This window comes from Carya illinoinensis, chromosome 14, assembly GCF_018687715.1.
Source record: "Carya illinoinensis cultivar Pawnee chromosome 14, C.illinoinensisPawnee_v1, whole genome shotgun sequence".
In the NCBI taxonomy this organism is placed as follows: Eukaryota; Viridiplantae; Streptophyta; class Magnoliopsida; order Fagales; family Juglandaceae; genus Carya; species Carya illinoinensis.
Genome location: NC_056765.1, coordinates 22,835,533 through 22,843,997, shown reverse-complemented (window position 1 = coordinate 22,843,997; position 8,465 = coordinate 22,835,533).

The following is an 8,465-nucleotide window of genomic DNA, read 5'->3' as shown; positions in this document are numbered from 1 at the left end:
CTGGGGTCTTGCACAAGCAAGATCTCTTCATGTGGATCAAAGACCTTCAGAAATGACTTTAGACGCTGTCCGTTGACAGTGAAGCTATTACCATTCTTCAGATTGACAATGTCTACCGCACCATGAGGATGAACGGTCTTTACAATGTACGGCCCACTCCATCGGGATTTCAACTTGCCAGGAAAAATGTGCAAGCGAGAGTTGTAAAGAAGAACTTCCTAGCCAAGTGTGAAATGCTTTGGATGAATTTTCTGATCATGCAGAATTTTCATGTGTTCCTTTGCAATCTGAGCGTTGTCATAAGCATTCTGACGTGCTTCATCCAATTCATTGATCTGCAATTTTCTCAACCCTGAAGCTTCATCAAGTGACATGTTAACATGTTTTATGGCCCAAAGAGCTCGATGCTGAATATCAACAGGTAACTGACAAGCTTTACCATAAACTAATCGATAAGGAGACATCCCTAGATTTGTTTTAAAAGCTGTCCTATAAGCCCACAAAACATCAAGAAGTTTAACCGACCAATCTTTTCTATTAGGCTTGATGGTTTTCTCTAAAATAATTTTTATCTCTCTGTTTGCCAATTCAGCTTGCCCATTTGTTTGAGGGTGATAAGGGGTAGAAACTCTGTGTGTAATACCATATTTCTTCACAAGTGTAGAAAATGGTTTGTTGCAAAAATGAGAACCCCCATCACTTATAATAACTTTTGGCATGCCAAAACGAGCAAACAAAGATTGCAAAAATTTCAGGACAACATGATGGTCATTTGTTTTGCAAGCAATGGCCTCCACCCATTTTGAAACATAATCCACAGCTAAAAGAATATATGTGTTTCCAAAAGAAACCGGAAAAGGTCCCATGAAGTCTATTCCCCAACAATCAAAAATTTCTAAAGTCAGAATAGGGGAAAGAGGCATCATGTCTCTTTTGCTAATGGATCCCAATTTTTGACAAGGCTCACAAGCCTTGCAAAAATTATAAGCATCTTTAAACATGGAAGGCCAGTAAAAACTGCTTTGCAAAATTTTTGAAACTGTTTTCTTTGCTGAAAAATGACCACCACATGCACCCATATGACAAAATCTCAAAACAGAAGAAAACTCATCATCAGGAATGCATCTTCGAATCAATTGGTCCGAACAATATTTAAAAAGATATGGATCATCAAAATAAAAGTGTCGTACCTCAGAGAGAAACCGACGCTTATCTTGGGTGGACCATTCAGAAGGCATTCTCTCAGTCACCAGATAATTGACTATGTCAGCATACCAGGGAGCTTTATCAACCAAAAACAGCTGCTCATCCGGGAAACTATCATCAAGAGGAAGGCTGACATTTGAAGAAGGAGATGATGACAATCTAGAGAGGTGGTCAGCTACCACGTTTTCAACTCCTTTCTTGTCCTTAATGTTGATGTTGAACTCTTGAAGTAATAGAATCCAGCGAATCAAGCGTGGCTTTGCATCTTTCTTAGCCAACAAATACTTAAGAACAGAGTGGTCAGTGAAAATAGTAACAGGAGAAATAAGAATATAAGTCCAAAATTTATCAAGTGCAAAAACCACTGCAAGCAATTCTTTTTCAGTAGTGGTATAATTTTTTTGGGCATCATTCAAGGTTCTACTAGCCTAATAAATTACAAATGGCCTATTATCCACCCGCTGCCCCAAAACAGCTCCTAAGGCATAGTCACTAGCATCTGTCATAATCTCAAAGGGAAGATCCCACTGAGGGGGTTGCACAATAGGTGCAGTGGTAAGCGATTTATTAAGGGTATCAAAAGATTTTTGGCACTCATCAGTCCAAACAAATTCAATATCATTTTGTAAAAGAGTGCACAAAGGTTTTGCAATAGAACTAAACCCTTGAATAAACCGCCTATAAAAGCCAGCATGACCAAGAAAAGAACGAATATCCCTAACCGTCCTAGGAATAGGAAGTTTAGATATTAATTCAATCTTTGCCTTGTCGACCTTTATACCCTCAGAAGAAACAATATGCCCCAATACAATGCCCTGAGTGACCATAAATTGGCATTTCTCCCAATTAAGTAAAAGATTTTTTTCCTCACATCTCTGGAGAATACGTGCCAAATTATGCAAACAACTCTCAAAGGATTTTCCAAAAATAGATAAATCATCCATGAATATTTCACAAATGTCATCAATCATATCAGAAAAAATACTCATCATGCATCTCTGAAAAGTAGCTGGAGCATTACACAAACCAAAAGGCATTCTAGTAAAAGCAAAAGTGCCAAAAGGACAGGTGAAAGTGGTTTTCTCCTGATCCTCAGGTGCTACAGCAATTTGATAATAACCAGAATAGCCATCCAAAAAACAATAATATGCATTACCAGCTACTCTTTCCAAAATTTGATCCAAGAATGGTAAAGGAAAATGATCCTTCCTACTGGCTGAGTTAAGTTTTCTATAGTCAATGCACATTCTCCAGCCAGTAACCATTCTAGTTGGAATCAACTCATTTTTATCATTTTTTATGACAGTCAAACCAGATTTCTTTGGTACCACTTGAGTTGGACTTACCCACTTACTGTCTGAGATGGGATAAATGATACCCACTGCAAGTAGCTTAAGCACCTAGTCTTTCACAACTTCCTTCATGGTAGGATTGAGCCTACGTTGAGCATCACGAACTGGTCTAGCATCGTCTTCAAGATGGATTCTATGGGTACATACAGCGGCATCAATGCCTTTGATGTCAGCTATTGTCCAACCAATTGCGCCTCGATGCTTCCTTAATACTTCAATCAATTGGGCTTCATCCTTCTAATTTAGCTTTGAGGAAATCACCACCAAAAAAGTGTCTTCTTCAGGACCAAGGAACACATACTTTAAATCTTGAGGAAGTGGTTTCAGTTCCAACTGGGGAACTTCTTCCTCTGAAGATTTAAGCATGTCTGGTGGTGGTAGAGCTTCAAACTGGGGTTTCCATCTTGCTCCCGCAAATTGTACTTCAAGTGGTAAAGATGAATCTGCAAAACAATCAAAAAAATCAAAGTCATCTTCATTGATATGATCAATTTTCTCATCAAGTAAAAATTTAGGTGTCTGAAAAATATAATCATCATCAGAGAATGGAGAAGTTGAGCAAATAAAATCTGTTGGTGTCAAACTCTCCACAGCATTCAGATCGCTTGTGTCATCAAAATGTGCTGGCATCTTGCAAGCGTTGAAAACGTTCAACTCAAGTGCCATGTTCCCAAAGGTAAGCTTCAAAACTCCACTTCTGCAATTGATCAATGCATTTGATGTAGCTAGAAATGGTCTTCCTAGGATGACAGGAGCTTGATAAATAGTGGAGACCGGCTGCTACATGTCAAGAACCACAAAATCCACTGGGTAGTAGAATTTGTCTACCTGGACCAACACGTCCTCTACAATACCCCTCGGTACCTTAACGGATCTGTCAGCCAGCTGTAGCATGATGGAGGTCTTTTTCAGCTCACCCAATCCCAACTGCTCATATACTGAGAACGGTAGCAAGTTCACACTACTCCCCAAATCAAGTAAAGCTCTCCCAATGCGTGATTCACCATTCATAATGGAAATGTTGGGAGAGCCAGGATCTCCAAACTTTTGAGGAGTCTCGCTCAATATCAATGCACTAACTTGCTCCGTTAGGAAAGCTTTCTTCTTCACATTCAGCTTCCTCTTCACTGTGCACAAGTCCTTCAAAAATTTTGCATATGAAGGCACTTGTTGTATGGCATCCAAGAGTGGAATATTGATCTTCACTAGCTTGAAAATCTCTTGAATCTCCATGTGATACTTGTTCTTTTGGCCAGTTGCCAATCTCTGAGGATAGGGAACCACAGGTTGGTATCCCTTACTAGTCTCAACATCTGCACTCACAGACTTCTTCAGCTCTGGTCTCACTACCTCTGGTTCTTTCTCAACTTCATCAGTCTCTGTTACATCTTCAGGTGTAGGGCCAACTACCTGTGTGTCTATAGGCATCTCTAGTTGGGGAACTTCCTTCCCACTTCTCAAAGTAAGAACTACCTTCGCTGTCTCAATAACATCCCCTGAGACATTATGCACTTGCTGTTGTTGCTGCCTGTACACTTGAGGATTAGGCTGAGGTTGTGCTAGAAATTTCCCTTTCTCTAGGGTGCTCAAGGTTGTGCTCATCTTATTAATAGTGCCTCGCAACTCATTTATGGCCTGAGTGTTCTGATTATTTGTGGTGGCCTAAATCTGCATGAATTGCTGAAGTGTATTGGCCATCTGAGCCATACTGTCATCTAGAGTCTTCTTTGCAGATGATGAAGGCTGAGAACTCTATGCAGCTACATGAGGCTGAAATCCAGGAGGAGCTACATAAGGATAGCTCTGAGGATTCTGATATGGTGGATACTGGTGCTGAGGAGCACCCTGATTAAATGGCTGCTGCTGAGGTGGTGGGGACCGACCAGGCTGATCATTTCTCCATGAGAAATTTGGGTGATTCCTCCACCCCGGATTATATGTGTTGGAGAAAGGCTGATTCTGTGCTCTATTAACCCAGTTAGCTGATTGCATCTGCTCAGACCCACCTTCTTGAAATACTGGCATAATCGGGCAGTCTTAGGTCTTATGGGTTGAATCAGCACATATAGAACATGCCTCTACTACTTTCACAGCCTTCACTTTTTCCATTTCCATTACCTCTAGTCTTCTAGTCAATGCAGCTATTCGGGCCTGAACATCGGTGTCCTCTTTAAGCTCATATCTGCCCCCTCCAGAAATAGCCCTCAGTGGCTGTGTTGCTAATGGAACTCGATCAGTACGAGTGTTCCACTGTTGTGTGCTCTCAGCAAGGTAGTCAAAAAATGATAGAGCTTCATCAGGTTCCTTGCTGAAGAACTCCCCATTACACATTGTCTGAACAAACTGCTTGCATTCTGGAGTGAGACCAGTGTAAAAGTAGCTCACCAATCTCCAAGATTCAAAACCATGATGTGGACAGATGTTCATCAAATCCTTAAATTTTTCCCAACTGGCCTGAAAGGTCTCATCAGGTCTCTGACTGAACTGACTAATTTGCTCTTGCAAAAACTGAGTTCTTTGAAAAGGAAAAAATTTTTGTAAGAATTCACGCTGCATATCAGACCAACTAGAAATAGAATTAGGCCTCAAAGAATTAAACCAAATCTTCGCTTTATCCTTTAAAGAGAAAGGAAATAAACGAAGTCTAATGAATTCATCAGTAACAGCCCTAGTGATAAAAGTAGTGCAAGCCAACTCAAAATTTGTCAAGTGCTGGTAAGGGCTCTCAGAATCCATCCCATGGAACTAAGGTATCACTGACATCATGCCATGCTTAATAGAGAAATTAGATGCATTTTCAGGTAAAACTATGCATGATGGTGTAGTGGTGCGAGTGGGTTGCAAATAATCCTTGAGAGTGCGTGGTGCAGGTGCAGCCATGTTTTCTAGTTCAATTTCAATTTCCTCACTTGACTCACTAATAGAAAAGACAGAAGAGCTATCTATCTCCAAACTGTGTATACTACTCTCAACACTCGATGTGACTCTATGCAACCTATTTGAACTGTCCCTCACCCATGACATGAAACATTAGTTTAAAGAGCATAATAAAAATAACGAGTTTAAATTTAAGTTAAAATACTTTCCCCGGCAACGGCTCCAAAAACTAGACTCACCCAAAAATGAGTAGCACTAAAGCTATCCCAAGTGCAGGAGGATGTCGTGTAATAATTAGGAATAAATTCCTAGATCGTCTCCTCAGGGAAAGTTACTTAGAAATCAAACTCGTTGAAAAAGGTGAAAAACTTCACAAAGAGAAAATAAAATGATGGTATGTGCAATAGATGGGAGAGGACACTAGGGTTCATCATTATATTCAAATCACAAATTCTCAAATTAAACCACCGTAATTGTAATCAATGCTAAAATGAAAGCTTAACGAAATGATAAGAATAAATAACATGAATTAAATGAATAACAAATAAATTACTCAAACGTCTAAATCAAAATTCTCTAAAATAATTCAGAAACTCAAAACTGAAATGAAATAGCAAGTAGGGAATTTAAAAGATCAAGCCAGTTGAATGGAGATTAAGATTCGAAGCGGTGGAGGAGGCTGAGCTGCAGTGGCAATTGGACCCCTCAAGGAGTTCTTCAATCTGTTGCAGTGTGAGTGAATGATCCAGTGGAAATTGTGTAGCTGCGTGAATGATCGATTGAATGAATCCTCCTCTTCGAATCTGAATGAAAATCAAAGGAAAAATGAATTCTAAGTGTTTCTCTACTCAAAAACCGAGTTTTCTAGCCCAAGAGTCCTCCTAAGATGTAAAGAAAACATATATATACTCTGACGGCGGAATGAACCCTGATCTGTAAAAATGCAATATTCGCTCGAGCGGAGTGTCGAGCAAACATCGAGCGTTCGACTCTGCCTAAGTTCACTCGAGCGGCCTGTCGAGCGAACATCGAGCGTTTGACTCTGCCTGAATTCGCTCGAGCGGCCAAATGCCTCCGCTCGAGCGATCTCTTTTCCCGCATCTCGCTCGAGCCCACTATCGAGCAGAAGTCGAGCGTTTGAATCTGCCTGACTTCGCTCGAGCGGCCAGAAGCCTCCACTCGAGCGAAATGTACCATAGTCCATATTAATTGGCAGTTGATAAAATTAGAGCAGAAATTCATGCTTTTAATCAATTAAAATCACAACTTTGATTTATTCATTTTTCCATATAAAACCAATGATAAAGTAATGAAAGAATTAATATATATTGGTTCCAAAAGCATTAAAAATGTAATAATTCAACTCAATCACATAGTACAAGTCCTCCCAGTGACACCCCTCAGGTCAGCTCTCCTTCTCAAAACTCTCCCATTAAACAAGTTAGGATGGGTCACCCTAAAGGACCCACGTGGAAAAGAAGAGCAAGGTGCCTGGATCCAAAGGGAGTACAGGACCTCTCAAAGGTCCAAGAACCTCTCGATGTTCCCATGTTTGAGATCAATGACAGAAACAATAAGAAAAGGCCAAGCGAGGAGTGGCATGTATCATGACTAGAAGGAGAGCAAAGCAAGCTAAGTTGGCAATGGTTGTTGTCCAACCCTGCCAATCCCCATGAAACACTTAGCTTGGAACTGCCGAGGGCTTGGGAAACCTCGAACAGTTCATAAACTTCACCTCTTGGTGAAGGAGAAGAGATCGGATGTGATTTTTCTGTGTGAAACTAAGTGTAGAAGGGAAAGAATTGAGTCGATCAGGGACAGACTTAATTTTCACTCCTGTTTTTCAGTGGACTGTATTGGTAGAAGTGGTGGTTTGGCCTTTATTTGGAAGAAGGAAATGGAGGCCGAGTTAGACTCATATTCACATCACCATATTTCCATCTCTGTTAATTCAGATAATATGAGCAATAAAATGATCTTAACTGGTTTCTATGGCCAACATGCAACTGTAAAAAGAAGTGAAAGTTGGGAGCTATTGAGACTAATCCATACCAAAATCAATAACCCTTGGCTGTGTGTAGGAGATTTTAATGAAATCCTCTTCCAAGAAGAGCGATTAGGCTCTAATGCTCGCCCCTTCCAACAAATGGAGGATTTCAGAGTGGCTCTATCTGAATGTGGATTGAATGATATTGGTTATATTGGCTCCAAGTATACTTGGTGCAACAAGAGGGAGGGTTCAGATTTCACAAAATCTAGACTGGATAGAGCATTAGTAAATGAGGATTGGCTAAGCATCTATGCTAATAACCAGCCATATGTGCTCCCAGGCCAGTGCTCGGACCATAACCCTCTTTTGATAGAGTGTGTGAATCCTGATCAAGTAGTAGTGGCAAAACAGAAGATTTTCAGGTATGAAGTAGCTTGGGGAAAAAGAGAGGGTTGTAGTGAACTGGTGCAAGCTGCATGGAAACAGAATTTTTCTAAGAGACTAAAGATCACATCTATTAGGAAAGTGATGGAATTATGCAGAAACAATCTCAAGTCCTAGAGCAAAAAGGCATTTAGAAACCATAAGAGGCTACTAAATCAAAAAAGAGAAGTATTAAGAAAGCTACAAGAATCTGATCTAGGCCAGCATACTTGCCAAATTAAATTTGTTCAGAGAGAGTTAGATGGACTCCTGGAAGAAGAAGAGTTGAAGTGGAGACAAAGAGCCAAGCAAAAGTGGTTGAAAGATGGAGATAGGAATACCAAATTTTTCCATAAATGTGCTACTCAAAGAAAACAAGTTAACTCTATCAAGAAGGTTGCTAGTGAGGAAGGTGTGTTAGCATACAATCAGGAACAGGTTGCCAAAACTTTCCATCTCTTCTATCAAAACCTGTTTACCACCTCAAAACTATCGAGTATAGAAGCAGCTCTACAGTCTTTCTAGCCTTCAGTCAGTGAAGAAATGAATGCTTTGTTAGCTCAGGATTTTACATAAAAGGAAGTGGTTATAGCTATTAAAGGCATGAATGCACTAGG